Below are 26,618 nucleotides of genomic sequence, written 5' to 3'. Positions count from 1 at the left end.
GGGAGAGGCAGGGGGTTCGGAGGTCAACACAGAGGCTGGTAAAGCAATACAGGTGGGTTAGGATGAGTGATTGTATTAACGTGGTAGCAGTTTGGAAAGAGGGTTAAGGGAGGATTTTAGCGATGCTGTGAAAGTGAGACCGACATGATTTGGTGATGGATTGAATAAGTGAGTTGAATGAGAGAGCGATTAAAGATAACGCCAAGGTTATGGGCTTGTGAGAAGGGAAAGATGGTGGTGCCATTTACAGTGACAGAAAAGTCTGGAAAAGGACAGGGTTTTCATAGGAAGACAAGTAGCTCTCTTTGGACATGGCACTATGGTGATATGTTACCTCTGCAAATGACAATGGCACTAATATGATTCGCCATACCTTTGAAAACTGGTCACATATCTGTTGAATTGTATTCAGCTTTTGGCTCTGAATCAATCTTAATTGCTGGTAAAGTTTTTGTCGTTCATAAAACAGCTTCTAAAATACAAAAGTCAAAGTAACTATGATGTATTCTCTTGTTTTGGAAAAGTGAAATTCGAGAAATTTATCTTTTTTTAATTTGTCATACACTAATTTAGTAATCCCCTTAATAAGCAAACAAGTTAAGATCTAGTTCTCCTAAAATACACAGAATGTGTTCTTATAGAATTTTATGATACTATAACTCGGGTTGCTGTACCCACCATACCCAAAGCTGAACCATTCGCCAGTGTACAGATTTAACTTCCATAAGTGACAGCACTGTGGCTTGCAGGGAGGCTTGCATTGTAAGAAAAAGCCTGTGGTTAAATTCTCGCCCAAACACGTAGTAGAATCTCTTGTAGTGGCAGAACAGTTCATTCAATAATATTTATTGAGCGCTTACTATGTTCAGAGCACTGTACTGAGGGCTTGGAATGTACAAATCGTTAACAGATAGAGAAGTCCCTGCCCTTTGACGGGCTTACAGTCTAACCGGGGGAGACGGACAGACAAGACCAATAGCAATAAATAGAATCAAGGGGATGAACATCTCATTAAAACAATAGCAAATAAATAGAATCAAGGCTATGTACATTTCATTAACAAAATCTAGAGTGTATTGAAAATATATGCAGTTGAGCGGACGAGTATAGTGCTGAGGGGATGGGAAGGGAGAGGGGGAGGAGCAGAGGGAAATGGGGGGAAAAGAGGGTTTAGCCATGGAGAGGTGAAGTGGGGTAGAGGGAGTAGAGGGAAAATGGGAGCTCAGTCTGGGAAGGCCTCTTGGAGGAGGAGAGCTTTAAGTAGGTTTTTGAAGAGGGGAAGATAATTAGTTTGGCGGAGCTGAGGAGGGAGAGCATTCCAGGACCGCGGGAGGACGTGGCCCAGGGGTCGACGGACGGATAGGCGAGAACGGGGGACCGTGATGAGGTGGGTGGCAGAGGAGCGGAGCGTGCGGGATGGGCAGTGGAAAGAGATAAGGGAGGAGAGGTAGGAGGGGGCGAGGTGAAGGAGAGCTTTAAAGCCTAGAGTGAGAAGTTTTTGTTTTGGGCGGAGGTTGATAGGCAACCACTGGAGGTTTTTAAGAAGCGGAGTTTCTGCAGGAAGATGAGCCGGGCAGCCGAGTGAAGAACAGACTGGAGTGGGAGAGAGAGGAGCAAGGGAGATGAGAGAGCAGGCTGACACAGTAATCTAGCCGAGATATTACGAGAGCTTGTAACAGTAAGATAGCCATTTGAGTGGAGAGGAAAGGGCGGATCTTGGCGATATTATAAAGGTGAGACCGGCAGGTTTTGGTGACAGATCGGATGTGTGGGGTGAACGAGAGCGCTGAGTCAAAGATGACACCGAGGTTGCGGGCCTGAGAGACGGGAAGGATGGTCGTAGTGTCCATAGTGATAGGGAAGGCAGGGAGAGGACAAGGCTTGGGAGGGAAGAGGAGGAGCTCAGTTTTCGCCATGGTGAGTTTTAGGTGGTGGGCAGACATCCAGGTAGGGACGTCTTGGAGGCAGGGGGAGATACGAGCCTGAAGGACGGTGGAGAGGACAGGGGCAGAGATGCAGATCTGTGTGTCATCTGCATAGAGATGATAGTTGACGCCGTGAGAGCGAATGAGTGCACTGAGGGAGTGAGTGTAGATGGAAAACAGAGAGGGTCAAGAACTGACCCTTGAGGAATGCCAACAGTTAGAGGATAGGAAGGGGAGGAGGAACCTGCGAAGGAGACCGAGAATGACCGGCCAGAGAGATAAGAGGAGAACCAGGAGAGGATGGAGTCTTTGAAGCCAAGGTGAGATAAGGTGTGGAGGAGAAGGGGACAGTCGACTGTGTCAAAGGCAGCTGAGAGGTCAAGGAGGATAGAATAGAGTGGGAGCCATTGGTTTTGGCAAGAAGGAGGTCATGGGTGATCTTAGAGAGAACAGTCTCGGTAGAGTGGAGGGGACGGAAGCCAGATTGGAGGGGGTCCAGGAGAGAATGGGAGTTAAGGAATTCTAAGCAGCGAGTGTAGACAACTCGTTCTAGGATCTTGGAAAGGAAGGGTAGTAGGGAGAGAGGGCGATAACTGCAAGGGGAAGTGGGGTCGAGAGAGGGTTTTTTTAGGGTGTGGGAGACATAGGCACGTTTAAAGGCAGAGGGGAAGAAGCCATTGGAGAGTGAGCGGTTAAAGATACAAGTTAAGCAGGGGAGGAGGGCAGAGGTGATGGATTTTATAAGGTGAGTGGGTTTTATAAGGTAGAGGGGGTGGCACTTGCGAGGAGGGAGGAGATCTCTGAGGATACTGCAGGGAAGGATGGAAAAGTAAGGGAAAGGGTTTGGGGGAGAGAGGCAGGAGGGGAAGGGGTGGCTTTGGGGAGTTCAGACCTGATTGTGTTAATTTTCGTGATGAGGTAGGTGGCCAGATCACTGGGGGGGTGAGGGATGGGGGAGGGGGAGGAATAGGGGGCCTAAGGAGAGAGGTCCAGAATAATTGGCGGGGGTGACGGGCATGGGTGTCGATGAGGGAGGAGAAGTTTTGCTTGGCGGAGGAGAGGGCAGAGTTAAGGCAGGAAAGGATATATTTGAAATGGATAAGCTCGTCCAGGTGCTTGGACCTTCGCCAGCAGCGCTCGTTACCCCGAGCACAGGAGCGTAGGAGGCGGATAGAGGCAGTGATGCAGGGTTGTGGGTTAGTGGAGCGAGAGTGGCGGAGGGAAAGGAGAGCGAGACAGTTGTGATGAGTAGAGAGGGTTGAGTTGAGCACGGTGACCTGATCATCGATAGTGGGAAGAGAGGTCGGGGAGCAAGGTGGGGAGAGATGCTTTTGGAGAGATGGATGGGATCAAGAGAGCAGAGGTCTCTGTGGGGGAGTAGGAAAGATTTGCAGGGGGAGGGAGTGTGAGAGATGAGGCAGGTGAGAAGGTTATGGTCTGAGAGAGGGATTTCAGAGTTGGTGAGGGAGGAGATAGTGCAGCGGTAGGAGATGACGAGATCGAGGGAATGACCAAGTCGGTGAGTGGGCGCGGTATGATGGAGGAGGAGATCAGCAGAGTCGAGGAGGGATAGCAGGCGGGCAGCAGAGGAGTCACCGGGTACATCCATGTGGATGTTGAAGTCACCGAGGATCAGGGTGGGGAGAGAGAAGGAGAGAAGGAAGTTGAGAGAGGGGTCTAGGTGGTTGAGGAAGTCGGAGGTGGGACCAGGAGGGCAGTAGATGACAGCAACAAGTATCTGGAGGTGGTGGCAGAGGCGAATGATGTGGGCTTCAAAGGAGGGGAAGGAAAAGGAAGGGGGAGGAGGGACTGTGCCCTTTACAACCACTTACTCATCTCCATATCCATTTCCACTTACTCATCTCCATATCCCTTTTTTTTTGCTCTTCTGTCTGATAGTCACTTGTGACTGCCTTGCTGATTAGATCAAAAGCTCATGGAGGGTAGGGTTAGTGTCTTCCAACACTATGAGGCTTTCCCAAGTGCTTCATTCAGTGCTCCATCATTCATTCATTAATAAAAGGAAAAAAAAAACTGATCTAAGGAGCATAAGGTTTCATTTTTAACAACTGGATTTAATGTACAGGCCTCACGTCATAACCGGAGAGCTGAAAAATGATACAAATTTTGGAAACCTCCCCAAACTCTTCCCTGATAAATTCAATGAACTTTGAATTTAACAGACAATAACAACAGCTGTGAAGTAAAATACTTCAGAGGGTGAGAAGATGGCAGCACTATGAAATCAAAAGAAAAAACTAAGTAAGCAAGCTTCAAATCTAGCTTTCCGAAAGCATTCAGAATAGTAAACCAAAAGGAAAACACCGAATTTATAGTTATTCTGAAAAGCAGAGCTTCATTCCTCCCTAATTTCTCATTTTGCCCGGTTTGTTTTTACACTCAGGTCCCCAGCCCTACTACAATGCAGAGGCTGTGGGTCACCACGGTATCCTTACCTCAGGTAGCAACCCTCCTCCCTGCCCTATGTCTCTGAACTGCCCACATGATTTTGGGGAAACACCAAGCTATTTTAACATGCCAAAAGAAAAGGAAAGAACAAAAAAGAAAGGAAAAGAGGAGAAACGAAAGATACTATAGGAAGCAACTGGAAAGAATGCAGAGCTCATGAGCACAAATTCAATGGCACATTTACAACTCAGATCAAAGAGCGTAAATACAATTAACATACTATAGCTGATTGCCACCTTTGATTTCTCTCTCAGTGTCCAGTACAGTTAGTAATGATAATGAATACTATTCCTTCTCCTCCTACTCTTCCTCCTACTACTCTTCCTCCTTCTCCTCCTCTTCCTCTTGCCATTACCACTATTACTAAACCCACTATTAGTCCCACCACCACCACCACCAGCACCATTACTACTGCTACTACTACTATTACTACTACTACTACTACTACTATGCTTCCACAACCACATTTCAGTAGTGTTCTTGATGATGGTTTTTTATGGCAGGTCATTGTATAACCTTCATGTCTTAACCTCAGTAGGGATAAAAAGTCTATCCATAATGTAGAAAGGGTTGTCAGAGTAACCTCTTTATTCGACATGTTCAATGACTGAAAATAATTTCAGGTCACAAATAATTGTTTTAATATTCCTCCTTGAACGTTTAAGATAAATTTCTTTTGGCATGTTAAAATGCAAAAAAATCCACCCAAAAACCCAACAAAACAACCTTGGGGAAAAGAACCTACAAACCGTACATCGTCTTTATTCAACTTGAGAAGAACTAAACATTCTATGTACAAAACCTGAAATGAGATCCAAGAATTTCTAATCACCTCTTGATTTCTTATTTTCAGTGAATCTTCAACCATGTATATATTATATAAGCATTAGACCATAATTATCCCCTAAGGAGTCTGTCCTTAATCATAAAACTATTCCATGTTTTCACAACCAAGGGGTAACATCACTAGAGGTGGTAACCCACAAGAATATCCTTGAAAGATTAAGCCTGAGGTAAAATTATTTCTTTTAAAAATATCAGGACTTGAAAAATAAGAAAGGTTAAATAGAACTATTGGCATAAATCAAGACAAATATTTGGCCAGAGGAACAGGGAGGGGTAAAGTTTGATTTACTAAGTTTATTTAATAAAAGTGTTGAAAATGCATTCATAAAATAGCAATATCCAGATTGTAGTTTTCCTGGATGACCAGGTCATGGACTTTAAAGTCTCTACTGAAGCAGAATGACCGAGTGGCAAAGAGCATGGCCTGGAAGTCAGAGGATCCTGGGTTCTAACCCTGGCTCTGACACTTGCCTGCCATCCAACCTGGGACAAGTCACTTAACTTCTCTGAGCTTCAGTTTTCCTCATTTGTCAGATGGGTGTCCAAAACCTGTTCTCCTTTCCCTTTGATCTGGTAGCTCCATGCGGGAATGGGGGTAGTGTCAGATCTCATTACCTTATATCTACCCCATCATTTAGTGCAGTGCTTAACACATAGTAAGGGCTTATCACATGCCACGATCTTTATTATTGTTTCTTCAATCCCAGCTCTTTCAGATTCATATCAATTACATCAGGCTACTCCAAACTTTCCCTCTCCAACTCTCTTCCCATATGCGGTTTTCCCATTCCCATCATTAACAAACACCCAACTCCATTTGGCTGCTGCAGGACCCACGCTTGGGTCATGTGCAAAAGGCCAATGGACCACCATTCCTGTCATCAGATGGTCACGAAAAACTGGCAGGCCTTAGAACTGAGCAGGAGAAAGCCAGAGATCATAGTCCTACAAGATTTCTGATCCCCCTGCTAAAGGTAAATGATGGGAGACTCTGGCATTTGACATTTGCCCTAAGGTTAACCACTGAATTCAAGCTCAATAAGTACCATAACTCCTGCAAAGGGTCCCAGGATCACATAATTGAAGATGTATAATGTAAACAGGGAGACGGCACGGTGCAGTGGATAATGTAGAGGCCTGGGCATGGTTCTAATCCCTAGCTCTGCCCCTTGACTGCTGTGTGATCTTGGGCAAAGTCATTTCACTTCTGGGCCTCCCTGACCTCATCTGTAAAATGGGGCTTGAGGCAGTGATCCCCACCTGGAAAGGGACTGTGTTCAACCCTATTTGCTCCTATCCACCCCAGGGCTTAGCACAGTGCCTGGCACAACATCAGCATTCAACAGATATTGAACTCCAGGCCCAGGCCCCCTATCTCCTTCTTCTAACCCCCAAAACACAACCCAATCCTTTGCCCTCATTGATCTAGCCACCTACTTTATTAAAAAAATTAACCCTTTCGGGGGTGAGATCTCTATAATCACCTCTGCCCCTCCCCAGTCCCTCTCCCTGCCATGCCCTCTTCAAGTCTCCCATCCTTCCCATCAGTTTCTCTACAGGTCATTTCCTGCCTCCTCTCAAAACTCACCCCCTCTAGATGCACAGCGGACCCCATTCCATCATAGTATATAAAAACTCTCGCCTTCTCCCTTCTCCCCTCCATAACAGCCATCTTCAACCATTCACTTGCCAGTGGCTTCTTCCCCACTGCTTTCAAACGTGCCAATGAATCCCCTATCTTAAAAAAAATAGAATCTCCCTGACCTCTCGGCTCCTCCCAGTTATCGCCTCTTCGCCCTCCTACCATTCCTCTCCAAAATCCTTGAGCGAGTTGTCTGCACATGCTGCCTCAAATTTCTCTGCTCTAATTCTCTCTTCGACACCCTCCAATCTGATTTACTTGATTATCTTCACTACACAAAAACTGCCCTCTCATAGGTCACCAATGATCTCCTCCTTGCTAGGTCCAACAGCCTCTTCTCCACCCAAAGCCTCCTCGCCCCTTCAGCTGCCTTGGTCACTGTGGACCAAGCCATTCTCCTGGAAATCTTATCCTACTTTAGTTTCGCTGACTCTGTCCTCTCCTGGTTCTCCTCTTATCTCCCTGGACGCCCATTCTCCATCTTCTTTCTGGGCTCTTCCTCAGCCTCTCACCCCTTAACTCTCGGGGTCCTTCCACGTTCCATTCTGAGTCCCCTTTCTATTCTCCATCTACACCCACTCCCTTGGAGAACTCACTGGTTCCCGTGGCTTCAGGTACTACTTCTACTGCAGATGATGGCCCCCAAATTTACATTTCCAACCCTGATCTCTCTCCTCCTCCCTACTTTCTCATCACCTCCTGCCTTCAAGGCAGGATGTCTTCTCTACCTGGATGCCTTCCTATCAGCTCAAGTTTAACATGCCCAAAACAGCTCCTAATCTTCCCAACCAAACCTTTTTTTCCCCATGATTCACCCATCACTTTAGATGGCACCACCATCCTTCCCGTCCCATAAGCCGGTTACCTTGGCTTTATCCTTGTTCAACCCACATATTCGTTCCTTCCTTCCTTCTTTCAATCGTATTTACTGAGCTCTTACTGTGTGCAGAGCACTATACTAGGTACTTGGAATGTGCAACCTGGCATATTCAATCCATCACCAAATCCTGTCGGTTCCACCTTCATGTCATCGCTAAAATCTGCCCTTTCCTCTCCATCCACACGGTTACCACGTTAATACAATCGCTCATTCTATCCAGCCTGGATTACTGTACAAGCTTCATTTCTCCCCAATCTTGCCCATACTACACTCTGCTGCCCAGATCATTTTTCTACGGAAACTTTCAGGTCATGTCACACCGCTCCTCAAAAAGCTCCACTGGTTGCTCATCCATCGTGCATCATACAAAAACTCCTCTCTACTGCCTTTAAAGAACTCTATCTCCTTACCCCCACCCACCACATTACACTTCTCTCTCCTTCTTCAAACCAGCTCGCACACTTTGCACTTGTAAGTTGCTAACCTTCACAATGGGCCTCGATCTCACCTGCCTCACCACTGACCTTTGGCCCACATCCTGCCTCTGGCTTGGAATGCTTTCCCTAATCGATCTGAAAGACAAACACTCTCTCCAACTTCAAAGCCATATTGAAGGCATATTTCCTCCAAGAGGACTTCCCAGATGAAGCCCCATTTTTGTCATCTTCCTCTCCCTCTCCATCACCCTGAATTGCTCCCTTTGCTCTCCCCCACTTCCAAACTTATGTACCTATCTGGAATTTTACTTACTTGTATAGATGTCTATCTTCCCACCTCTAGACTGTGAGTTCCTTGTGGGCAGGGAATGTCACTGTTCATTGTAGTACAGTGCATTCCCAAGCACTTGGCACGGTGCTCTGCACACATGAAGCGCTCAATAAATACGACTGGCTGAATGAATGAAATATTGCAATTGTTAATACCAGTTTTTTATTATTAGTATCATAAATAATGAGGTACAAGGAAAGATGGGATTAAAAGGTACCCAGTTTGTTCCTTGGTCCTCCATCAGGCTAGAAAATATAAACCCTGGTGCTGAGCTGCTGCCTGTGTTTTTCAAGTTCTGATTCATTTTAAATATAGAATATTCAAGTATTCGTTTTAAAAGAAATAAAATTCGATACCTACACCTATTTTTTCCTTGCATTCTTCAGCTTTCTTAATATCCTTATCCCATTGCTCAAATATTGTCAGAAAGTACTGGGAATAGTCTTTTTGGATCATATTCCTGAAAAGGCAAAATAACTAGAGGCCATCATCATCCATGGGAAACACATTCCTGACAGAAAATGTAAAATTGGCTGTAGCCAGTTCTCCTTCAATACCAATTTCAATTAAATAGTATGAACAGAAGATTAATGAAGACTGAAGAATTGGGAATGTTCTTTGTGTGTCTTGGGAGTGTAGACTAGTAGAAAGATCATGGGACAAGTAGTTAGGAGACCTAGAGTCTCATTACAGTTTTGCCCCTGACTTGCTGGGTGACAGTGAGCAAATCATTTAACTTTCCAGAACTCAGTCTCCTTTCTATACAAGGCAGGTTGGATGGATTGTGAGCCCCATGCAGTACTAGGGCAGTTTTTCATCTGCCCCTGTATCAACCATGGAACCTAATTCATTGTGAGTACTTGATAAATGTCACAATAAAAAAGGACTAGTAACATGATTCTAAACCTGGAGCCCATAGAGACCGTGCGTGTGAAGAAATAGTTCTGTTTATCTGTGTACTGGGCTGGGAGCTGAGGGGTGGAGGGGGGGAGGAGGCAGTGGCACTGATCAAAGCATGAGTTTCATAATTTTTTTTTTCCCATAGAATGAGGTTCCTGTAACATGAGAGCACCAATCAGTAAATCAATCAATCATTTTTAATGAGCACTTACTCTGTGCAGAGCATGGTACTAAGCGCTTGGGAGAGTACAAAGTAGCATCCTTTCATTCAATCATATTTATTGAGCATTTACTGTATGGAGACCATGGTACTTAGCTCTTGGAAAGTACAATTGGGGAATGGTCAGAGATAATCCCTATCCAACAACGGGCTCACAGTCTGGAAGGGGGAGTTGGTAGGCCTGGTCCTTGATCACAGGGAGCTTAAAGCCTAGTGGGAAAGTCAGACATTAATGTAAATCAATGAATAAGCTACAGATATTTTCAAATGTGCTAACATGTGATAGGAGACCTCATTGTACCATTGAAAGAAGACTATCAAGCCAGCCCAGAAACTTAGGAAAGGAACTCTGATCATTTCTGTGATTCACTGTAATTACTTGCAATATTGATATTTTGGTATTTGACAAAATTTAACAGCCACTGTCAGTGTATAAATCAGAGATGACAACCATTCTGGCTAGTGAGCTATTCAGTGAATAGCTTGTTTGGACTTGTTTGGACTGGACACAGTAAAGAATGAGGGAGGAGGGAAAACTTTCAGAGACAGGAAACTGCAGTACTTCCACCCACAGCAGCCTTGGATTCCATCCCAGCCCCAGTGCAGTAAGTAAGCCCAACAATTCTGGCAGTTGCTGCCTACACTTGCAGCAGGCTTGAAGTCAGTTCAGAACTGCAGGGTAGGTCCACTTGTTTTTCCCCTTAATAAATGAACTGACCCATGGGTGAGTGCATCACTTGGTGTTGGAATGACCCTCTAGGCTTTATTTGACCAATCCCCTCATAAATTCTAACCACTGGACTTCAGCTTCTGTTAATGTAAAAACATCAGTGTTGTGGATCTGGACACACTCAAGGGGCTGTGTTGCCAATTACCTCATTGACTTCCAGTGAGAATCGGGCTGAGAATATTTTGCACAGAAGTGAAAACACACACAAACGCAAACACACACACACACACACACACACACACACACGTTCCTCTGGAATGTTTGTAAGCATGAAGATGGAGTAGAAAACAGGATAAAACACAAACTAAATCCACCAAAAGAGAGGCATCCCATACAAGTCTTACCTCTGCTCTTCCTCCGTTTGCCAAATCTGTTCAACTTTCTGGGTAGTCACTAGGAGTAAAGCTTTAGTGTCCACTTCCAATATTTTTCTCTTTGCATAAACAATCTTGCTAATATCAGCTACAGTGAAACAGTTATTCAGTTATTAATACCTCATGTAGTGGTTGTTACATTCTATTACACGGGGGTTATGACACACATTATAAATGAATCATCAATATTAGCACAGAGTGAACAAATGGGTACTGGCTCGACTGATTTGCAAAGCATGAACTTCCCATATTTGAACGGTTTTTTCAAAGAAAAGATTAGTTCAGATGGATTGGAAATTCTTTTAACTTCAAGTAAACCTTTTCTAAAACTGGAACCAGACTCTCATTTGTGATTTCCACTTCACCCACCCTCTTCGACATTGCCTTTGCACTTGGATTTGCTCCCTTTAGGCACCCCTCCCTCAGCCCCTCAGCACTTTATGTATATATCAGGAATTCATTTATTGATTGATATTGATGTCTGATTCTCCCTTTAGACTGTGATCTCGTTATGGACAGAGAACTTTTCTTACAACTCTATCATACTGTTATATTGAACTCTCCCAAGCACTTAGTTCAATGCTGTGCACACAGTAAGCCTTTAATTAGTATGACTGACTGATTGATGGAGTGATTGGTTGTCTAGGTACAGTCCCAGACCAATATGGAACTCAAAATCTGACTTCAATCTAAGTTAATGAAGTTCAATGGGGACAAGAATCACCTAATGAAATACCTGACCACAGCTCAAGGTAAAGAAGAAGTAATCAATCACCAATCAATCAGTCTATCAGTGGAATTCATTGAGGGCTTACTCTGTGCAGAGCACTGTAGTAAGTCTTTAGGAGAAAACTATCAACCCAAATTAGCAGGCAAGTTAGCTACCTACAGTGAGCTTTCAGTCTAGAGGGGAAAGCAGATTTATTTATTCATATAAATTTATCATTTATTTTTATATATTTATCCACATAAATTTATGTTATATATTCTCAAAAAATATACATATAAATTAAACTCATTTATATAGTTTGTTATTTACTTATAGAATTAAATTAGTAATCTATAATATATCATTTAAAGACATTTACTTTAAGTGCTGTGGGATTGAGGGTGGGGTGAATTTCAAATGCCCAAAGATAAGAGGTTACTGATTAGGGACAGAGGCAAAGAAATTCCCAGTCATCCAGCCTTCCCACTGATCCATGGGATGCAGGAAAACATAGTTGACCACGAAGTCAAATCCTATATTCAGGAAGCACCCTTCTAGAAGTTTTCCCTTAATACAAACCTGTATGACAAGCAGGAGGCTACATCAAGAATATGAAAGAACTGATTGGTTTCCCATTAGTAAGGGAGTAAGACAAGGACATAACTTCTCACCTTATCTATTCATCCTTTAAACCAAATACCTAATGAGAGGAGCAACATTGGATGAAGAAGAATGGGGAGTAAAAATTGGAGGAAAGAATGTAAACAACCCTCATTATGCTGATGATACAACCCTACCTGCCAAAAGTGAAGAAGACTTGAACAGTTTTTTCAGTTTAACTATAAAAGTTTTAACTAGTTAACTTTTAACTATAAAAGTTGCAGAACAGAGCAAAGAGATGGGCCTCTATATGAATGTCATGAAAACAAAGATCATGACTACTGGAAGTTTGAACACACTTGTGGTGGACGGAGAGGAGTTAGAAATACTGGACAATTTTTCTCTCCTGGGATCAATAATCAATAATTAATAATAATCAATAATCAAGGAAAAGTAGTCAGGAAATACACCAAAGATTAATGTTAGGAAGACTTGCTATGAAAACACTGGAAGAAGTCATGAAATGTGCTGATGTAACTACTGCCACAAAAATACAAATGGTAACCTCTATGGTATTTCCAGTGCCAATGTATGGATCGGGAATGCTGGACAGTGAAAAAGAGGATAGAAAGAATATCGATTCTTTTAACATGTGGTGTTGGAGAAGACGTCTGTGAATACCATGGACTGCCCAAAAGAGACACAAATGGCTTTTAGAACAAATTAAACCCAATTGATCTTTGGAAGGCCAAATGACTTGACTTAGATTAGAATATTTGGGACACATCATTAAAAGGACTAATTCTCCGGAGAAGACACTAATGCTATGAAAAGTCTAGAGAAAACACGGAAGAGACAGGCCACAGCTAGATGGATAGAGACCATAACAATGATAACGGAAGAACCATTAGAAAGGTTGCGGTTTAAGGCAGCAAACAGGACGTTGTGGAGAAAGTATATCCATGGAGTCACTATGTATTGGAAAGGGCAGCAATTAATCATAATAATCATAATAATCATATTGATAATAACCTTTCTAGATAGCCGTGCAGGCCCACCCCCAGACACACACTTAACCTCATGAATTCAGAAAAGACAAATGATTAAATCATATCTGTCTCTCATGACTTGGCCGGAATTCAATTCAAAACCTAAGAACACTTCAGTTTAAATCTGGACTTCTCAGTTCAGTTGCTTCCATTGTAAAAGGCTAATTTCTCTCCTATGTATTTGTAAATACCAATTATTCTAATTTCAGAGGGTGCAGGAAACACAAAGTTGTCATTTTTGTATTTTTAAAAGGGGGTTTGTTAAGTGTTCATGATGTGAAAGGAACTGTACTTTGCGCTGAGGTAGTTACAAACTAAGCAGTTTGGACCCTTTCCCTGTCCCACATGGGATTCACGGGCTTAAGCCCCCTGTTTACAGATGAGGTAGCTCAAACTCAGAGAAGGGAAGGACCTTGCCCAAGGTCACCCAGCGGACAAGTGGCAGACCTGGAATTAGAACTCAGGTCCTTCTGATTCCCAGCCCCCTGCTCTATCCACTAGAGCACACCGCATCTCTGCTACACTCAGTGCTTAACGTTTTTGCTTTCCTTAAATCAGGAGCCAGTTTTAACTTTCCTTTTAAATATTCATTACCATGTTCTAGTTTACTCCAAATTTTTCCTTGCTCCGTACTTTTCCACATCCCTTTTGTTTTTCACAAACTATCAGACACAGGGAGAACCCTCAGAATTTGGTCTCTTGCTCACCAGATGAGTTTTAGAATCTTCTTAGTTTAGACAACCTTTGAGAAAAATTGTTAGGTGAATCCCTATACCTCTGGGCCTGGAAAGAGCATGGGCCTGGGAGTCAGAGGACATGGGTTCTAATCCCAGTTTCATCATGTGACTGCTGTGCAACTTTGGGCAAGTCACTTAACTTATCTCTGCCTCAGTTTTTCTTGCCTGCAAAATGGGCATTCAGATTCTGAGCCCCATGTGGGCCAGGAACTGTGCCCTACACGGTAAGTGCTTTACAAATACCACAAATTATTATCATCATCTTCACTGTCATTATCACTATTTTTCCTGTGTCACCACCCTCCCCAACCCCCTTCCATCTCTCCCTCCCCCACCACCCCTAAGGGGGAAGCAGGAGCAGATGCCTGGTTTTGTCCACATCTGACTATGTGGTAATCCACTATTTCTTTCTCAATCCCTCAAACCCGATGGAATGAGTTCAAGTGATTTATGGTGCCACCATCCTGGAGAATTAAGACTGTGACAGTAGGCATTTATTCATTTATTTGATTTAGTTGGCATGAAATTCTGCCTGAGGGGAAATTGGCCAGCACTTATTCTGCTGGTGGCTTGCGAGACACGCTAAGGAAGAAATATTTTAGAGATAAAAAGATCATCATGAGTTAACTAAATACCTACCTATACATACCTCTGTCAAATAATCTGAGTACAGATTTCCCATGCTGACCCATCTGAAATCCCAATTGCCTTGATCACATCAACCTGTTAGCCACATCTGGAATGTACATATACACTTGCATTCATTTATTCCACTTTGGCCTAGATCTTTTATCAGTCATTCAAGCAACGGTATTAATTGAGCTCCTACTATGTGCAGAACCCTGTACTAAGGACCTGGGAGAGTACAAACTGCAACAAAATTAGGAAACATGATTTCTGCCCATAATGAGGTTACATTTGAGAGAGGCAGACAGACATTGAGATGAATAAATAAGCCATTATTGGTGAGAGGGCAGGAGTGGAGAGAGAAAAATAGAGGGAGAGAGACTTGGAATTCCTCTATCTAGAGGTGATTACTCAAAGACTGTAAGTGGATGAGCTCCCCACAAGAGATTAGCTGTAAAGGGAAATAAATAATTTGGCCTAGGGGGCCAAGTACCTAATTTCAAATTTTATTTTGCATTCTCAAATCCTTGTAAATGCTCCGTACATGACAGTTACCAGTAATTACTGATGGAAATGAGTTTCTAACGCCAATGCAAACTGTATGGCAGATTGGCTGCCAAGGTATAGATATTTGAGTAACTGTGGTAGTGGTAGTACCAAGCTACTTAGAATACAGTGTTCTGCATAATGAATACTCAATATCACTGGTTGATCCATTCTTCGATGGGGTGTTTCACCAACCGCACCTTCCGGCCGCCGGCTTTCCTTCCCAAGCGCTTAATATAGTGCACTGCGAACAGTGAATTCTCAGCCACTGTCAATGATGAACTGTCAGGTGTTATTAGCTCTTCCTCTGAGATCTGTGGTACTCTCTCTTGCTGGGCCCGGCATCTTACTCAATGCACTTCTCTTTGCTTATATTAGCTAATTAATAGTTTGCCTACAAACTAATTGTAACTGTTCAACCGCAGTTAATTCCCCTCTAGAGTGGTCCAGAATTGCTGGTACACTAATCAATCCATCAAATAGCATGAGGCAGAGCTGCAGGAGAGGGTTTCCAGTGCTTTAAACCATACTTTAGAAAGTTGCTCTCTTGTGATTTCCCAAGTCCCTTGAACTACCAAGGAAAAGCTTCTGGAATTTTACCCCATGGTGAAGGAAGCCATAGCAAGCTAATCCTCTTTTGTCCCATAATTTTTCTGGACAGTAGCTCCTTGTGGGCAGGGAACAAGTCTGCCAACTCTCCTTTATCATAATCTCCCAGGGGTTTGGTTCAGTGCTCTGCACACGGAAAGCACAGTAAGCATAAATACCACTGATTGACTGACTGATTGATCCACAGAGTTCAGTTTTGCTAATTGTACTTTGGCTAAATGTCAGTACCTGAGGAGGGGCTAATTTTCACAGTTGGGAAGAGTAAATCAATCAACCAATAAAACAATCAATATCAATCAATCAATCAATCAACAGCACTGTGCGCACAGCACTGTACTAAGTACTTGGGAGAGTGCAGTATGAAGGAGTTGGTAGGCACATTCCTTGCCCACGTGGAGCTTACTATTTAGCCAGGGAGACAGGCATTAAAAGAAATAATATCGGGTATAGTTATAAATGTTATGGAGTTGAGGGTGTAAATCCAAGTGCAAAAGCAACCCAGAAGGGAGTGGGAGCCTAATCAGGAAGGCCCCTTGGAGGAGATATGTGTCTTTAATATGCTTTTCAAGGTGGGGAGAGGCATCATTTGTCAGCTATGAAGAGACAGGTCGTTCCAGATCAGAGACAGGAAGTGAACGATGGTCGGCGGTGAGGGAGGCAAGATCAAGGTACACGGAGTAGGTTGGCAGTAAAGGAGCAAAGTGTGCAGACTGGGTCGTCATAGGAAAACAAGGAGGTAAGGTAGGAGGGGGCATGATTGAGTGCTTTAAAGCAGATGATGGTAAGGAGGTTCTGCTCAGGGTGGAGGTTGATGGGCAACCCCTGGAACTTTTTGAGAGGTAGAGAAACAAGGATTCATCATTTCTGAGAAAGAATGATCCGGCCAACAGAGGCAAGTAAAGACTGGAGTGGGGAGAGGCAGAAGGCAGGGAGGTCAACAATTACTGACTGTTGCAGTAATCAAGGCAGGAGAGAGTAAGTGCTTTGATGAACATGGTATCAGTTTGTATGGAGTGGAGAGGAAAGGGCAGAGTTTAGTGATGCTGTGAAAGGCATTTGGACACGGAATTGCCTCATCCCGATACTTAGGAGGAAATTAAAATTAAATTAGGAACCAAATAATATCCTGGAGAAGGAGAAGGAAGGGTGAAAATGGGTTTCAAAGCAGGTGGAGAAGTTATTCCATTAAGACTGGGAACTGAGAAAAGGATAGTGTGGTGAGGAAGGGAAGGGGCTTTAAGTCAGTGTGAGCATATTGTAGGCAATCCTTGACAGAGTGCAGTAGAAGAAAAGTCTATTTTAAGTAACCCGCTAACTTTCTCTTCCTTCTCTCCTCCTCGCCTTACTTTTCTTTTGTTATATTGCTCCCTTTATTGGTAAACTTCATTCTCTCCTATCATAGCCCCTCCCCTCCTTTTGGGTCACAAAAACTATTAAAAGAACGAGGCAGTTATGCAAGGAGATAAGTAATAATGGGTAAGGAGTAAATAGAGAAGAAGTGTGCTTCTACTCTGCTCTTGCCAGAAACACACAGAGTGTGGGCATGTTCCTGAAATTTTAAGTGGGCATTTAAGTCACATCTCTCGGAGGCACCAACTTCCCATCTTGAGTAAAAGGGGAATACCTTTGAAAGAGTCTTAGAATGGGCTGATCAACAGCTCACAGTCAAGGACTAGACTGATCCCTGATTAGAAATTCTCAGTTCTTTTCAGCCTGGTTTCAAAGTTCTCAGGGCTTTTCAGACTCCTGCCTCTTGCTGGTGAGAAGACCCACTGATAACTGACATCAACAGAAAGTGACGCTCAGTCTCTCTATAGTGAGAATATGGGGAAAGTTGGGCTCTGCCTAGAGAGGTGAGAAGTCTGAGGATCTATCCCTCACAGAAATAATACCCGGCTATTTTCATGCTCTTGCTGAGAATGCCACGTGGGATTATTATTATCATTAACAGCATCATCATCATCATCACCATCATCATCATCATCATTATTATTATTATACCACATACTTCAGCTTCTCAGCCCCTGGACTGTGAGTTAGGGACTCTAAGAGATATGGAACAGTGTCTGAATCAATAGCTTCTTGCTTTTCCCACTTCTCCTCTAAGTGCCTATATTATCCCTACCTCTATTTACTGGTGAAAGTGAAGCTGAAATTCCAGACCCAAATGTGTGGAAGAAAACAACAAAGACCTCATTGCCACAGCTGGAAACTCATGGGTGCAAGTGACCCCATTTGGCCCAACAGAGTTGACACCTATGGCCTCTCTGTCATGTTGCTCTACCTATTCAAAGTAGTGCTCCTCTCAATAATTACCTACTGGGGACTTTGCTGCCATCACAACTATTAAGCTGCCTGGACCATGCGTTCACCTATAACCGGTCCTATAACTCAGCCATTGTGACTGTAAGAATGGTAGCCTTTCTCTTCTTCGGCATATCACCAGCTTCACGGTGACTGTCACTGCAAACAGCTCAGCATCAGTTAAAAAGTTGTATAAATTCATATTCTAAGTTTGGTACTTTCTATTCTGAGGTTACCCATTTCAAATTTTATTGACTGCACAAAGCTTACCCAAAAGCCATTTTAAAAAGCAAAACAAAAGAAAATGTAAGAGTTGAAAACATACCTTTAAATCTTTCCAGAATAGTTTGGACATCCCTGTTCAAAGAATCATATATTCAGAGTAGTAAATATTTGGAAATAAAAGAGCCACACTGCCACATCTTGGAAGGAATATACCATACGAGTGCTCTACACTATTTTACTATCTGCCAAAGTGGATATTATTGCTTATTGCTTAACCGGAAGCACAAACTTGTCGAACCACATTACCCCATATCTTTCTCATCTGTTTCATGAGAATTCCTTAAAGGCCTTTTCATCCCTCGCTTTTCAGATCTGGAAGACTCTCCTACAGAAATAACACAAAGTAATTTGATGATTTTCACTGTCAGCTCCTCTATCCCTTGAAATATCTGAAAAACTGTCAAGTGGAAAAAAATTGAGTGGCTTAGAGGTTTTACAGTATTTAAAGAGGGAGTACAACTGTTAACACAAAACATTAATTCTAAGTAGCATTTCCTAAAAGTCTTGTCTTCTCAAGAGGATCCTTGAAATTTTCAGTCTTTTTATTACTTTTTTTCCTGGGTGGAACCAGCAGAATGTTTTGTTGTTGGGTTTTTTTTTTGGCTAAACAGCAGTACTATCCCAAATGGCAAGTTCCAAAAGTTACTTTGAAAAGTATTTTCCTTTCAGGATCTTGGTGCAAGAATTTCACCGTTTTTTTTCTAGCTGGTCTTTCAATTTTCATAATATTATAAGTTGAAGAAATTCAAGAAAAAACTTAACGCTAGCAAAAGCTCACTTATCCTGTGAAGAACTAATCATGGTTTCCATCACACTCTCTTCTGCCCTCAAACCCTGAGAATTGTAGTGGCCCATGAAATGTACTTTGTATACATTTTGAATAAATAGTCAACAATCCAAGCGGTTTGTCGGAGTGAGAAATGTAAAATCTGTCTCCTCTCACTTAGGGCTTCTCTTCAATCTGGAGATTTATGCAGTTTGGCCCGCCTTTGCCTAGCCCAGTACTATCTCACCCCTTGTGTCCGGGTGTCCAACCCAGACCAGAAATCTGGGTTCACTTCTGGGATTCCCTACTATGTCTGACCAGTTGCCACTGTGGTTGTTGGGAGTTGTTCTATGAAACAGTACAGAGCCGGTCACCACACCATGGTTTACCATTCACCCCAAATTAAAATCTCTTCCCCGACAGAGACCTCTGATATTTTAACCCCATCCAATTTTCTCAATTCATCATGCCATTTCCCAAACTACCTTCTCTTGAAGACCAAATTGATGCCCTCAACACCAACCTCTGACTGAACTCAACCCCCTCGCTCTCCTATCCTCTTGCCAACTTCGTGCCACTAACCCACAGCCTTTGATTACTTCCACAGTCTGCCTCCTTCGTTGTTGGGCAGGAATTGCGGAACATCGCTGAAGGAAACCTGGAAATCAGGCTGATCTCTTTAACTTCCGCTTTAAGCTTATGTTTTAAGTCTGCCTTCTCCTCTGCCCGGGAGAATTATTTTTTCATTCTAATTGACACCCATGTCCACTGCTTTTGCCAGTTGTTCGAGATGTTTAACTGCCTCCTCAAACCCCTTGTCACCCTCGGCCTCCTTCATCTCTTGCACCTAATGATCTGATCGCTGACTTTTTTGAAAGAATCAAAAACTGTCTGGTGTGATCGCCCTAAAATCTCCCCTCACCCTCCTCAACCCCTCCACTTCCTGAACTTCCTTCAATTCTCCCAACTCTCCCAGCAGTTCCCCAAGAGGAGATTGCCTGCCTTCTCTCAAAATCCAACACTTCTACATCAACATCGGACCCCATCCCTTTCACCCTTTCCAAGAACTTGCCCCCTCCTTTCTTCCCTCCCTAACCTCCAACTTCAACTGTTCCCTCTCCAATGACCTCTTCCCCACTGCTTCCAAACATGCCCTGGTCTCCCTTATCCTGAAAAAATAAAACCCTCCTTTGGTCCAATGGCTCCCTCCACTTATTGTCCCATCTTTCTCCTACCATTCTTATCCAAAGCTCTTGAGTGATCTGTTACATACTCTGTCTCAAGCTTCTCTCCTCCTTTTCTCCCTGCTATCCAGCAACCCAAAGCAAACTAATGACAAGAGAGTAATTTAAGCATCCACCTACATAGTTTTTTGGCTTGCTCTTTAATTCCACCCATTGCTATTGTTGTTGACCTCTACAATCTGGCTTCCATCTCCATCACTCCCCAGAAACTGTCCTCTAAATGGTCAACCACCATCTCTTTCTTGCCTCTACTGCATTCTAATCCTCCTCGACTTCTCAACTGCCTTTGACACTGTTGACCACCCCTTTCTTGGTTGATGAGAGGCAAGAGCAAGGCCTGCAGAATAGATTGGCAATTAGAGAAACGATGTGTGTGATTGTAATGGGAGGGGAACAAAGTTGGGTGGGGGCAAATAGCTGATCAAGTGTCTTGAAGGCAATAGTGAGGAGTGGCCTAGTCAAAAGAGCATGGGCCTGGGAGTTGGAAGACATAAGTTCTAATCCTGGCTCTGCCAATTGGTTGCGGCACGACCTTGGGCAAGTCACTTCACTTCTCAGTGACTCAATTTCCTCAGTTTTAGAGTGGGGATTCAATATCGGTTCTCCTTCATACTTAAACTGTAATCCGAAATGGTTCAGGGACACAGTCCAACCTGATTAACCTGTTTCTTCTTCACAGTTTTTTAAAAAAGTCTTATTATCATTAGCAGCAGCAGCAGCATTATTATTATTACTAATAGTATTGTTATCATTAATTATAGCAACATTAATAATGATGATGATAATAATAATAATGCCATTACATTGGGTGGAAGGCTTGGCTAGGCAACGATTGGAGGGCTTTGAGTGTAGAGACGTGCAGACTCATTTATTTTTTTCTAAGTGATCTGGGCAGCAGGCTGAAGACTGGACTGGGGAGGGATGAGGCTGGAGGCAGGGTAGTCCTCAAGGATGTTGATGTAGTAGTTCAGTCAGGGCAATGACAAGTCCTTGGACCAGCATGGGAGCAGTTGGGTTAGAAAGAAAAAACCGGGGTATAAATAAAACTTAGTGACTAACTGAATACTTGGGTTAGAGGAGAGAAATGAACCAAGGATCGTGCCAAGGTTGTGAGCTGGTGAAACAGGGAGGATGGATGGTACTGCCAACAATGACAGGAAAGGCAGTGGAAGGGAAGGATTTGGGTGTACAAATGAGGAGTTCTGTTTGGGGCAGGATAGGTTTGATGTACTGGAGTGGTGGCCAATAAGCAGGATCCCAAAGGCCAGAGAAAATGTGATATTGCGGAGAATGAAAGAGGATGGCACTGGGGAAATAGATCTGGAGTCATGCCCATGGAGATGGTAGAAGAAGCCTTGGGAAGGGATGAGTTCTCCAAGGGAGCAGATGAAAGTCGAAATCAATTAGAAGGGGACCTAGAACTACATCCTGATAAGAACATACAGTTAGGGAATGGGAGTCCAAGGAGGAGCTGGGAAAAAAGACCATGGAGCATCCAGAGAGGCTGGAGGAGAACCAAAGGAGGACAGTATCAGAGAAATCTAGGTTATACAGTGACTTTCGGAGAAAGACGTAGCCCACACGGTCAGAGGCGGCTTAAAGGTCTTGAAGGATTAGGATGGAATTGAGGACACCAGTTATGGCCACGAGGAAATCACCCCTACCTTTTCTCAGGCCAGTTTCAGTGGAGCAGAAGCGGCAGAAGCCCAAGCAGCGGTGGGGCAAGAAGAAAGTTGAAGGAGGGGAATTGGAAGAAGGGAGTGTAAAGAGCTTTTTCCAAGAACTGAAAAAGGAATAATGGCAGGAGGGAGATGAGCAGTAATGAGAGATGGGCAGTATGGGGCAGTGGGATCAAGGGAGGTTTATTTTCTGATCTGTGATATATAGGTCTATTGCAAAAGCACAAGAGAAGGAGCAATCAGAGAGCGAGTGGTTGCAGAAGGTCGTCATAGAGGGAAAAGAGGACAATTGCTTTAGTATGGTGGGAAGGGCTACCAAAGTCATGGTTAAGAGGGGGAAGATTTTCCAAGGAGGTGGGAATCTCCTCAGGGAGGGCCAGCGGGGAAGGATGAGAGAGTGGATGCAAGCTTGAAGTGGTGGGACAGGAGAAATGAGGGACATATTTTAGGGAATTCAGGCCCGATGACTTCTATTTTGTCAATGTCCAGGTCATCGGGGCAAGAGATGAGGGAGGTGGTGGGGGTGTTGGGGACTTATTAAGGGAGTCCTAATTCAGAAACCACTGAGCAATGGACTTGGAAGTCAATAGCGGTGGAGAAGTAATGTTGCTGGACAGAGGAAAGGTGATGATGTATTTGGCATGGATGAGGTTGGCTTGGTGCCGGAGTTTCAACCAAGGAGTGGAAGAAGGATAACTTGGAGGGGATCTATCACTCCAGGCTGGTGGCACACGAAGGAGGACAACGGAGGTGAGGACAGAGATGAGAGGAGCTATAATTATAATCATCATAATAATAATGATAATGATGATGATGGTGATGGTATTTGTTAAATGTTTACTATGTGCCAGGCCCTGTACTAAGCCCTGGGGTGGATACAAGAAAATTAGGTTGGACGCAGTCCCTGTCCCACATAGGGCTCACAGTCTCAAACCCCATTCTTCAAATGAGGTAACTGAGGCCCAGAGACGTAAAGTGACCTACCCAAGGCCAGCTAGCAGATGAGTGGCAGAACCGGGACTGGAACCCATGAACATCTGACTTCTAGGCCTGTGCTCTAGGATTTATGTGTTGTGTGTTGGGGAGGGAGATAAAACAGGGCACGAGTATTTGGGATCACTGGGCGGGGGGCGGGGGGCTGGGAGCAGGGGATCGGGGTGTGTCAAGAGGTTAAGGGGTCACTATTGTGAGGACAAGACAGTTACTGGAATTTAGCTTTTGTTTTTTTATCCAGTGGTAGTTGTTTAGATCTTACCTCATGCCAGGTACATAGTTGATCAGGTTGGAAACCAACTTGGGGCTCACAATTTTAAACCCCATTTTACAGATGGGAGAACAGAAGTCCAGAGAAGGGATTTGCCCAAGGCTACACAGGAGACAAGTGGCAGAGCCAGGATTAAAACCTAGGTCCTTTGGATTCCCAGGCTCAAACTCTAGCCACTTGGTCACTTTGTTTCTCTTGCAAGGAGTGGATGTAGGAGAGAAAGCAGAGAGGAGGTTCAGGATGGTGAGTGGGATTTCAGACTTGCGGAGGTTAGAGTACAGTTACTAGAGATGATGAGATCAAGTGTGTGCCCAGGGTCGTGACTAACCATGCCTTGGACCTGCTTATTTTTGGCCTTTGCCTCCCACCTAAACCTCCCTCTTCCTTCCCAGGGGATGGGACACCACTCTCCCTATTTTCAAAGACAACTAAAATCATATCTCCCCTAGGAATAACAATAATAATAATCATAATGCTGGTATTTGTTTAGCGTTTACTATGTGCCAAGCACTGTTCTAAGCACTAGGCTAGATACAAGGTAATAAGGTTGACCCACGAGGGGCTCACAGTCTTCATCCCCATTTTACAGATGAGGTAACTGATGCACAGAGAAGTGAAGTGACTTGCCCAAGGTCAAACAGCTAAGTTGTAGAAGTGGGATTAGAACCCACGACTTCTGATTCCCAGGACAGTGCTCTTGTCACTAGGCTATGCTGCTTCACTTCACAGGAAGCTCTGCCTGACTAACGTTTAATCCCACCCACCTTATTTTCTCTCCCCTCAATTTCAACATTTCCGAAGCAGAACGCCTTTTCTTCCCTCCCAAACCCTATTCTCCTTGACCTTCCCGTTCCTGTGGTCGGGACTACCATCCTTGCCGGCTCACAAACCCACAACCTGGGTGGAATCCTTGACGCCACATTCTCATTCACCCCACATAGTCAATCTGTCACCAAAGCCTGCCGGTCTCACCTTCGCAGTGTCACAAGACCCGCCCTTTCCTCTCCATCCAAACTGCTTGTATAGTTACATCATGTTAATACAGTCACTCATCGTATTCCTACCGGATTACCGCATCAGCATCCTTTCTGTTCTCCCAACCTCCTGTCTCTGCCCACTTAAGTCTATACTTCACTCTAGTGCCCAGATTATCCTTTTACAGAAACGCTCTGAACATGTCACCCCCTTCTCAAAAATCTCCAGTGGTTGCCTATCAACATTTGCATGAAGCTAAAATTCCACACTACTGGCTTCAGAGCTCTCCATTCACTTGCCCCCCACCCCAATTCACCTCCCTTCTCTCCTTCTACAGCCCAACTGGCACACTCCGCTCCTCTGCAGCTAACTTCCTTCCTGTGCCTCCTTCTTGCCTTTCCCACCATCGACCCCTGGCTCAGGTTTTACCTCTGGCCTGGAATGTACTCCCTCCTCAAATCCTCTAAAGAATCACATTTTCCCCCTTCAAAGTCCTACCTCTTCCAAGAAGCCATCCCAAATTAAAGTCCCCTTTTCCTCAGCTCTCCCCCCTGCACCTCACATCACCCAGACTAGCATCATTTGCTGTATCTCCCCTCCCTGACCCACAGCACTTGTGTCTACATAAATGTATATATCTATAATTCTATTTATTTACATTAATGTCTTTTTACTTGTTTTGATGTGTTTATGGTTTTAATTCTACTTCTTCATATTGATGTTATTGATAACTGGTTACTTGTTTTGATGTCTACCTCTTCATCCTCCTTCTCCTCCCAGCCCTTATAGACTGCAATCCCGTTTTGGGCAGGGATTGTCTCTCTTTCTTGGTGAATTGTACTTTCCAAGAACTTCATACAGTGCTTGGCACACAGTAAGTGCTCAATAAATAAGATTGAATGAATGAATGAATGATTCTATCCCTCTAAGCTCTTTGTTACTCACTTTGCCCTATATGCTCTGTGTCTTCCTTATTTGTAATTTATTTTAATGTCTGCATCCCCCACCAAGCTTTCAGCTCCCTGAGGACAAGGATCCTGTTTGCTAGCTATATTGTGATTTCCTGCATACACCTTACTTACAATGCGTGGCCTACAGTAAGTGCTCAGGCAACACCCGACAGATGGATTGATTGATACATCAGTGTTTTGATGAAGTGAATCAGGTCAGCAGAGTTGAGGAGATATGTAGTACTAAACAGAGCGACCTACTTTATAAATAATGTTATATTTATCAAACAATTCAGAGTACTCTACCTTCCCCGACGTCATCCTCAGAGCCACTGGGATCATTGTTTTCCTCTTCCTGAAAAGCACGTTCATCTTGCTCTTCCTTTGCTGTTTCAACAGATGTCACCAAAGCTGTTTTCTGGGAGGTCATCATTATCGACTGATTCATCACTGCAGTGAATAGTAATTTCAAATCTTTTAAATTGTGTTTATTCCTTTTTCATGGTGGCATGGTTTTGATTTGAAAAACAAAAAAACACACACGCATCAAAAACCACGATCTTTAAAGGGATTCTCTTGTACATTTAAAATTTCAAATACGGATGGTGGCATCTTTTGGGTCAATGTAACAAACAGTTCTAAAGGCTCAAAAGAAGGCCAGCTTCTCTACTATTGGGTTAGAAACTAGAGCTATGCACGACACACTGTTACCTACCCTCACTACATTTGTAGTGCTTTCAGGGAGTCCCTAAGACCCATGAAATCCTATGATTTGGCAGACAAGGTGCACTTCATCCATGTGCACTCCTGGAAAAATCTGCCATAAAACCTTCAAATTGGGTTATTATTAAGGAATGGACCAGGTAAGTCTACATCCATCAAATCGGAGGTCTGCCTGTAAAGCGTTCAGGGCCTGTGCGCCCCAAACCCGGCTGTCTGGGGTCAGTAAGTATTTGCTGGGGAGTTTCGCATTCTCTTTGGAAAATAAAACTGAACATACCAGATGAAGTCTCTAAAGACTGTCGAAGGGAGTCTAGAGCAAACGGGGATGTCACCTCTTAAGAGGAAAATCGATGAACGCACCCCTTCACACTCTCCCGTTCTCCCTTCCGAGGGGAGCTGCCCTCGCCACTCCTTCAGCCGTTAGCCAGTTAGACGGGAAGAGGAAGGGCGCGCGCAGGGGAATGAAGACAGGCCAGGCCAGGCGACACGTGCGTGCCGGAGGAGGGGAGGCCAGGTAGCCCACTCCATGAGCCCCTGAGACTCAAGTCTTCCATGATCTCAGCGCTCTGGGGATCCTGATCCCATGGTCGAGACATCCGGAACCCGAGGGGCCAGTGGGAGAAAGGGAACGGATTCCCTACACCCTAAACCTGGGCATAAGGTGTTGTTTGTTTAGGTTTTGGGTTGGATTTGGTTTTTGGTTACTCTCTAGTTTCTGTTAATGTCTGCCTTCCGCAGACATTGTGGACAGGGAACATGTCTGCTACTTCTGTTATAGTGTACTCTCTGAAGCGCTT

At 44.0% G+C, this 26,618-nt stretch overlaps 2 long non-coding RNA genes across 2 annotated transcripts in view; one reads left to right on the top strand and one right to left on the bottom strand.

Moving 5' to 3' along the window:
* The window catches only part of LOC120638184, a 43,609-nt gene extending 18,053 nt beyond the window's left edge, over positions 1 to 25,556 (top strand). The window contains exon 3 of the long non-coding RNA XR_005659700.1: positions 25,498 to 25,556. This is a non-coding gene — a long non-coding RNA (uncharacterized LOC120638184). The remainder of the gene's footprint in view (positions 1 to 25,497) is intronic.
* LOC114808689 lies at positions 372 to 25,502 on the bottom strand. Its single transcript, XR_005659701.1, has 2 exons — positions 25,405 to 25,502; positions 372 to 472 (listed from the first exon to the last, which is right to left on the bottom strand). It is a non-coding gene; the product is annotated as an uncharacterized LOC114808689 (long non-coding RNA).
* Positions 25,557 to 26,618: the final 1,062 nt, after the last annotated feature.

Source organism: Ornithorhynchus anatinus, chromosome Y3 (assembly GCF_004115215.2).
Source record: "Ornithorhynchus anatinus isolate Pmale09 chromosome Y3, mOrnAna1.pri.v4, whole genome shotgun sequence".
In the NCBI taxonomy this organism is placed as follows: Eukaryota; Metazoa; Chordata; class Mammalia; order Monotremata; family Ornithorhynchidae; genus Ornithorhynchus; species Ornithorhynchus anatinus.
Note: the sequence above shows the minus strand (reverse complement) of the source record. Positions and strands in the feature narration are given on the sequence as shown.